Here is an 8226-nt window from a genome sequence, read left to right as displayed (position 1 = left end):
GTACAGGGAGGGGCAGCTACAGAGGCGCAGGGGCGCTGGCATACCTGCTCCCACCCTACCCGCTGGGGACCCAAGCTGTCAGTCGATCAGCAGAAACAATCACGCATCATCCCAACAGAGTCTTAGAACCTCACAGTTGCAGGCTTTGAGAGTTACAAAATGCCTTTGAGATTAGAACAACCCCCTCATTTTATAGATGAAGAAATTAGACTTAGACAGATTGAGTGGCTTGCTCCAAGTCACTTCAGGTCTCCACACTCCCTGTTGGTCTTCTCCTGTGTCTTCCACCACGTGTCCTTTAAAGTGACAAGCACCGGGGAGGGAAGGTAGTGGTGTTCTCTTGGTGCACAATGTGCTGTGGAGGCTGATGACTCAGCACCAGGCCCTGTGCCCTCCACAGGCAGGGGGACCCTTGCACCCAGCAGATGGACTCACCATGCAGCATGGAGTGTGTGCAGGAGGCTGTGTGACCCCAAGTACTCTGGTAAGATGGTGCTGAGTTGTCAAGTGACATGGTGCCAGGGAGAGGGCGCGGGAGGACAGGAGTAGAGGTGGGGAGAAGAGGAAGGTGGCTGTCATTAAACAGGGAGATGTGAGGAGACAGCTGGGATAGGGCCTTGGCCTGGCTGCCTTTCCCAGCCTCCCCTGCCCTGTGGTTTTCTCTCACAGTGCTCCCCCGCAGCACTCCCACCCTGCTTGGCTCTGGGAGCCAGTGGACAGGAGGCCATGGGAGCGCTTCAGGGCTGGCTAAGAAGTGGGTGGATGCTCCTTATCAGAACAGCCTCTTGGGGCCAAGGGGCCAGGTGATTGGTGGCCTGGGTTCTCAGGACTACCTGGCTTTCTTGGGCTCCTAGCTATGTGGGTTTCCATGCTTAGCCAGCTGTGGGTGGTGGGTTCTCAACAAGAGTGAGCTGCTGTCTTCTGGGAAGAGGCATCCTCACTGGTGGAGGCCTGGGTGGGGAAATTTGAAGAGTGGTGCCATGTCAGATCCAGAAGGAGTCGTCCCAAAGAGGGTAGAGCCTGAGGCTTAGCTGCAACAGGGCACCCCTTCTCTACTGTCAGCAAAGAAACGGCACAGAAAGCAAGGAGGAGGAGCCTGGGAGAGGCAAGGTAGAGACCAACCTTGCCTTTGAAGAGTTCCTGAGCATCAGGTCCAGGAGCAGATATTGCATTCTCAGGTCTAGCTGTGTGGCATTGTGACAATGTTTATTGTCTCCTGAGTTCAGCAATGAACAATCTCTGCCTTACTGAAAAAGCATAAAACCAAAAGCTAAGGGCTTTGCAAGATAATCCAATCCTGCTCATTTACATGGAGCAAACTGATACTGGGGCTAATTGGAGGACTCACCCTGTACCTCTCTCAAGGTCACATTTTATTATAATAACTTGTTGAATCCTACAGCTTCTCCACTATACCACCCATTATGGGAGGGCAGAGATGTGGGTCTGTCTTATTCTCTGCTTTTCCCTGACTTTAGCATAGTGCCGGACCCAAAGTAGACCCTCATTCAAGGAAGCAGGAATGTGGAAGGAAGGAATGGGTGTTTTCATATTCACACTCCCAGGGGTAAACTCACAGCCTCCTGCAAGAATAATATATGAAAATCCAAACCTCACTAATTTGGAATTTTCAGTAATATAGATAGTGTAACCTTGATCCAGATTAGTAAAAATTACTTCTATTTTTAGGATCTTTCTTACTCATGAGGGAGAGGGAAAATAAGAAAAAATATGTACTTTACATTTGTATAACACTTTAGACATTTCTAAATGCTTGTGTATAAATTATCTAATTTGACATTTATAATAATCTTAAGGGCTTGGATTGTGGCTCAGCGGTAGAGCGCTGGTCTAACACGTGTGAGGCCCTGAGTTCGATCTTCAGCACCACATAAAAATAAATAAATAAAATAAAAGTATTGTGTCCAACTACTCCTAAAAAAATGTTTTTTAAAAATATAATAACCTTAAGAGGTAGGAAAGAGAGAAGGTCCTCTGCTCTGTTAGCTACCTTCCCAGCTGTTGGCACAATCATGGAGGGGGCTCCAGATTTTGCAGGAAGACATCATCGTGATGGAGCCAGTGTAAAAAGCCATAGAGATCTGACCCACCTGAGGAAATGCAGTCCGCTTGGGAGATCTCCATGTTTTCATCTCCCTTCCAGGTACCACAGTTTGAGAAAAACAGTCCTTAAAAATATGGCCAACAATAGAACGGAATTGAGAACTCAGAATTAAACCCTTACATTTGTGCTCAACTTATTTCTGTCAAGGGTGCCAGGACAATAAAATGGGGAAAATGTATTTTTAAAAAATGATCCTGAGCTGGGTGTGATGGTGCACGCCTGTAATCCCCACTGGCTGGAGAGACTGAGATAAGGAGGACTGTGGGTTCAAAGCCAGCCTCAGCCAGGGTGGGGTGCTAAGCAACTCAGTAAGACCCTGTCTCTAAATAAAATACAAAATAGGGCTGGGGATGCGGCTCAGTGGTTAAGTGCTCTTGAGTTCAATCCCTGGTACTAAAAAAAAAAAAAATGGTCCTGGGACAACTGAATTTCCACATTCAAAAGAATAAATTTAGACTCCATATACAAAACTTGCCTCAAAAAATATTTTTGGTGGTACTTGGGAATTGAATCCAGAGCCTTGAACATACTAAGCAAGTGCTCTACTACTGAGCTATATCCCCAGACCACTTTTTAAAAATATTTTTTTAGTTGTTGATAGATCTTTTTTTTTTAATTTATTTATATGTGGTGCTGAGGATCGAACCCAGTGCCTCACACATACCAGGCAAGTGCCCTACCACTGGGCCCCAGCCCCAGCCCCCTCAGACCATTTTTTAAATTTTGAGACAAGGTCTTGCTAAATTGACCAAGTTAGTCTCCAACTTTGATCCTCCTGCCTCAGCCTCATGAGTAGCTGGGATTATAGGCATGTGCCTCTTTACCCAGTTCAAAATGGATCATACTTGGCATCAAAGCTAAAACCATAAAACTCTTAGAAAAAAACATAAGTCAGGTGTGGTGGGGATGTAGCTCAGTGGTAAAGATCCAAAGAATGCCCCTGGGTTCAATCCCCAGTACTGCAAACAAACAAATATAAATCTTTGTGATCTTGAATTAATCAATGATTTATTAGATATCACACCAAAAGCACAAGAAATAAAAGAAAAAAATTAATAGGACTTCATAAAAATTTATAACTTTTATGCTTTAAAGGACATCATTAAGAAAATGAAAAGACAATCCATGGAATGGGGGAAAATATTTACAAAACATGTACATAGAAAGAAATTTCTTTCCAGGATGTCTAAAAGACACAACTCAACAAGAAGACTACTACTAAAAAAAAAAAAAAAAAAAAAAAAGGTCAATGAGTACATAAAAAGATGCCTAACTTCATTAGCCACTAGAGAAAGGCAAATTGAACCACAATGAGATACCACCTCATGCCCACTAAGACAGCAGAAATAATAAAATTTTGGCAAGGATACAGGGAAATTAGAATCCTTACGTATTACTGAAGAGATTATAAATGGTACACTTTGGAAAACACCCTGACAGTTCAACATAGAATGTGGACCTGTGACCCTACAGTTCCACTCCCAGGTGTGTGTATATACCCAGGAGAAATGAGAACATGTCTATACAAAAACCTGAACAGGAATGTTCATTGTAGCATAACATTATTCATACTAGCCCCAAATTGGATACAATCCCAACATCCATCAACTGACGAATAGATAAACAAAATGTGGTATATTCATACAGTGGAATAATGTATTCATCCATGAAAAGGAATGAAGTACTCATACATCTACAACACAACACGGGTGGCTTATGCTGGCTTAGCATAAGCCAGGCATGATGTTGCATGCCTGGAATCCCAGCAACTCTGGAGGCTGAGGCAGGAGAATTACAAGTTCAAAGCCGGCCTCATCAACCTACCAAGACCTTGTCTCATAATAAAAAAAATAAAAAGGGCTAGGGAAGTGGCTCCTTGGTTAAGTGCCCCTGAGCTCAGTCCCCAGTACCAAAAATAAAAACCAAAACAAACAAACAAAATCATGCTAAATGAAAAAAGCTAAGTCACAAAAAGCTACATATTGTACAAACCATTTATATGAAATGCCCAAAATAAACAAATCCATAGAGAGAGAAAGTTGGTTAGTGGTTTCCAGGGGCTGGTAGGTGGGTAGGGATAGGGAGTGACTACCAATGGGCCTAGGGTACTTTTAGGGGTGATGAAACTGTTGTGAAATTAGTCGTGATGGTTGCGCAACTCTATGAATACACTAAAACCCCACTCAGTTATATATACTTTAAGAAGGAGCATTTTATTGTATGTGAATTATATCTTGATAAAGCTATTATTTAAAAAATAACCTAGACTGGCATGAGGCCCTGAGTTTCATTCCTGGAAAAAAAAAGATATACACACATCAAGGGCCACGTATATAATTTAATATTTTCTAATATCCACAGTAGAAAAAAGTTAAGAGAAACAGGTGACATTCATTTCAATGTTTATCCCAATAAACCAAATAAAAAATAATACCATTTCAATATGCAATCAATGTCAAATTTTTTTAAAATATTTATTTATTTTTTTTAGTTTTCGGTGGACACAACATCTTTGTATGTGGTGCTGAGGATCGAACCCGGTCCGCAGGCATGCCAGGCGAGCGTGCCACCGCTTGAGCCACATCCCCAGCCCCAATGTCAATTTTTTTAAAAACATTTTTTTAAAAAATTTTTTGGAAGTAATTGGAAACAATACCTTTATTTTATTTATTTATTTTTATGTGGTGCTGAGGATCGAACCCAGGGCCTTTATGTGCTAGATGAGCGCTCTACCGCTGAGCCACAATCCCAGCCCCTCAATTTTTTCTTTTTTTTTTTTATCATGCTGAGGATCAAACCTAAGGCCTCAGGCATGCTAAGGAAGTGCTTGCTTTACTACTGAGCTGAATCCCCAGCTTTCAATATCAAAAGTATTAATGAAAGGCTTCATCTTTTTGGTGTGTTATATCTTAAAAATCTGATGCATTTTTAAAAAATAGTTTTTTTAGCTGTTAATGAAACATTATTTTATTTATTCACTTATATATGGTGCTGAGAATCAAACCCAGTGCCTCACACGTGCTAGGCAAGCGCTCTACCACTGAGCGACAACCCCAGCCCCTTTAACTAAAAAATTAATATTTATTTTTTAGTTGTAGTTGGACACAATACCTTTATTTTATTTATTTATTTTTATGTGTTGCTGAGGATCAAACCCAAGGTGTCGCACATGCTAGGCGAGCGCTCTACCGTTGAGTCACACCCCCAGCCCCTGGTGCATTTTTTATATGTCTCAATTCAGGTGCTAAATTTCCTTTCTTCTTCTTCCTCTTCCTCTTCTTCCCACTGTTCTGAGGATTGAATCCAGGGGCACTCTACCACCGTTGAGCTATGCCCCCACCCCTTTTTACTTTTTATTTTGAGACAGGGTCTTGCTAAGTTGCCCAGGCTATCTTGAACTTGTGATCCTCCTACCTCAGCCTCTTAAGACTGGGATTACAGACGGGCGACACTGCACCCAGCCGCAGATGCTTAATTTTAATGTAGTTCCACCAAGGAGATAAATTAGGTTTAATGGGAAAAAAATTTACACCACTTCCGTTTTAAAACTTATGTAAGTTAAGCAATGATGGAAGAATATGATGGACATCATTATCCAAAGTACATGTATGAAGACATGAATTGGTGTGAACATACTTTATATACAAACAGAAATATGAAAACTTGTGTTCTGTATGTGTAATAAGAATTGTGATGCATTCCGCTATCATGTATTTAAGATATAAAAGCAATTTTTAAAAAACTTATGTAAGTTAAAATTAAGTAAAATTAAAATCCAGTTCTTTAGTAGCAGTGGCCTCCTTGTGTCCCACGATTAATAGCACATGCACTAGCTGGACAGTCAGCCTGAAACCGAGACGGCTTCCCGACTGCACCTCCAGTCCAAGGGCCCTCGGGACTCTGTGGGTCTGGATTACGATAGTGATGACCATGATGAAGGCCCTTTTGTACTTTAAACCTCATCTAGCCTAGTCCCTCCTAGTCCCTCTGGGACTAGGTGTCCTTGGAGGTGGTTAAGAGGGTCTGATAACTATTTTAGGTATCTTAAAATATCTACCCGAGATCATGTGTCTACCGAGGCGCATCTGACCGCTTAGCTACAGCCTCAGGTCTGTGGTTGCAGAGGACATGAGAGCAGCTCGGCTGATAGCACCAGCTCCGTCGGATCGCGAGTTTGGCTGCTTTAATTGATTCAATAAATATGTGTGGGCTGGGTTCTGGGCCAGGCCCCTCGCCCTGGGCATTCGGCAGTGAGCTAACCCAGCCCGGCTGCCTGAGGCCGACGTTCTGCGCGCGTCTGTGGGGGCGACAGGCAAAACTGATGCCCACGCAGGGTGAGGATGCTCTGTCGACCGTGCGGGAGGCCGAGGGATTAGGGAAGGAAGGGAGGCGGGTGCGCAGCTGGATTGTCCCCGAGGACGGTGGCCGGTGTGTGAGGGGAGGGCAGGGGCGTGTCGCAGGACTTGGGGAGGAGCTCACAGGCACCTGGGGTGGGGGTGGGGTTCCTGCGCCTGCTGAGGCGCCCCAGCCCCCGGGGTCAGTGCGCCTGGCCTGCGTAGGGAGGTAGCCGGCAGCACCAGGCAGCTTGATGTGGGAACGTAGTGGGACTGTTAGGGCACTGGAGACAGGCTTTCATTTTTAAAAATGTCTTTTTATTATGTAGCATGTGTGTATGTATGCCTATCCACATCTATCTCTATATATCTGTATCTTAATATGTAAGTTATAAAGTGTAATAGAAAGTGAATACCTATAAACGCACCAGCCCAGCATTACCCTGTGTCCAGCTGCGGACTTCCCTTTCCCATCCCCCACCCCACATGCATCACATCGACTACACCGAGTGCTATATTATTATTCTCTTCTCTTTTAAAGATAGTTTTTAGCACTTGGTATATCTTAACACCACCTGCACTAGTTTGCTTATTTGAGGCTTTATAACAATGATATTGCCAAGGCATGAACCAAAGAGAAATGAAAACATGTGTCAGTGCAAAGACTTGCACACAAAGCAGCATCAAAGTAGCTGGATAGTGGAAACAACCCAAACATCCATCAATTGTTGGATGGATAAACAAAATGTGGTATATGCACACAATGGAATATTATTTGGTACTAAAAAGGATAAAATTATGATACATTCTAGAGCATATGTTAGGGCTCAGACAAACCATACCCCCAAAGACTTTTTACATGCTGAGAGCCTTAGAAGCTGCCCCAGAATGGAGGGCCCTCTAACTTTGTCTTGTCCGCTGGCTCCAAAGAAGCAGGAAGGGCTGGAAATGGGAGTATAATTGCCTTGCTTTCTCATTCTGAATTCTTATTATCTCAGAAAAGAAGACTAAGCAAGGTAAGCACCCCTGGACAGACTTTGTCACTGTCTTATGGACTTATTTACAAGCTAATGTTTGTAGCTGGGGATGTGCCCTAGTGGCAGAGCACCTGCCTAGCATGTGCAAGGCTCTGGGTTTGATCCCTAGCACCACCCCACCCCACAAAAGCCAAGATAATGTCTGCCTCTCAGGTCCATTTATTTTCCCTATAAAACTTATTACCCCTCAAAGTGATCTACATTCCTCAATCTCTCCCTTCCCTTTGGAAAAAGGCTGTGGAGAGCAGTGACTTGGATCATGATCCCTGATTGCCTTGTGGTTGTTTGCACTGGGAACTTCCTGTGCAAAGGTATAGGTCAAGATTGCCCAGTTGCTATGATGACACCCGTCCTGAGGAAACTGTGCAAAGGCACAGAATTATATCAGTCTGGACCTTGAGCTTAGGCTTCTGCCCCTGGGGATAGAGAATTCTAAGCATAACAAGATAACCCTAATGTCTCACCAGTGCTACTTTTTTTCAGTCTGTCTGTTTTGCAGAAACTTTCTCACAAATAACCCTTTGATGATAAACCTATTGATAAATGTGCTGAGTTAGCTCTGGGTCACTGGTCCTTCATCAGAGGACAGTGTCCTACCTGGTACCAGCTTTCTCTCTCTCTATGTGTGTGTGTGTTTGCTTTTTCTCAATCCCCCATTGCCCCTCACCAGTTTCTGAATTCATGGCCAAGGCAGAGAGGTTGTCTAAAAAGGCTATGTTGGGCTAGTGGT

This window comes from Marmota monax, unplaced genomic scaffold (assembly GCF_021218885.2).
Source record: "Marmota monax isolate L192 unplaced genomic scaffold, Marmota_monax_Labrador192_F-V1.1 WCK01_AAM20220418_F8-fsc00319, whole genome shotgun sequence".
In the NCBI taxonomy this organism is placed as follows: domain Eukaryota; kingdom Metazoa; phylum Chordata; class Mammalia; order Rodentia; family Sciuridae; genus Marmota; species Marmota monax.
The sequence above is the reverse complement of the archived record's forward strand: the minus strand, read 5'-3'. Positions refer to the sequence as shown.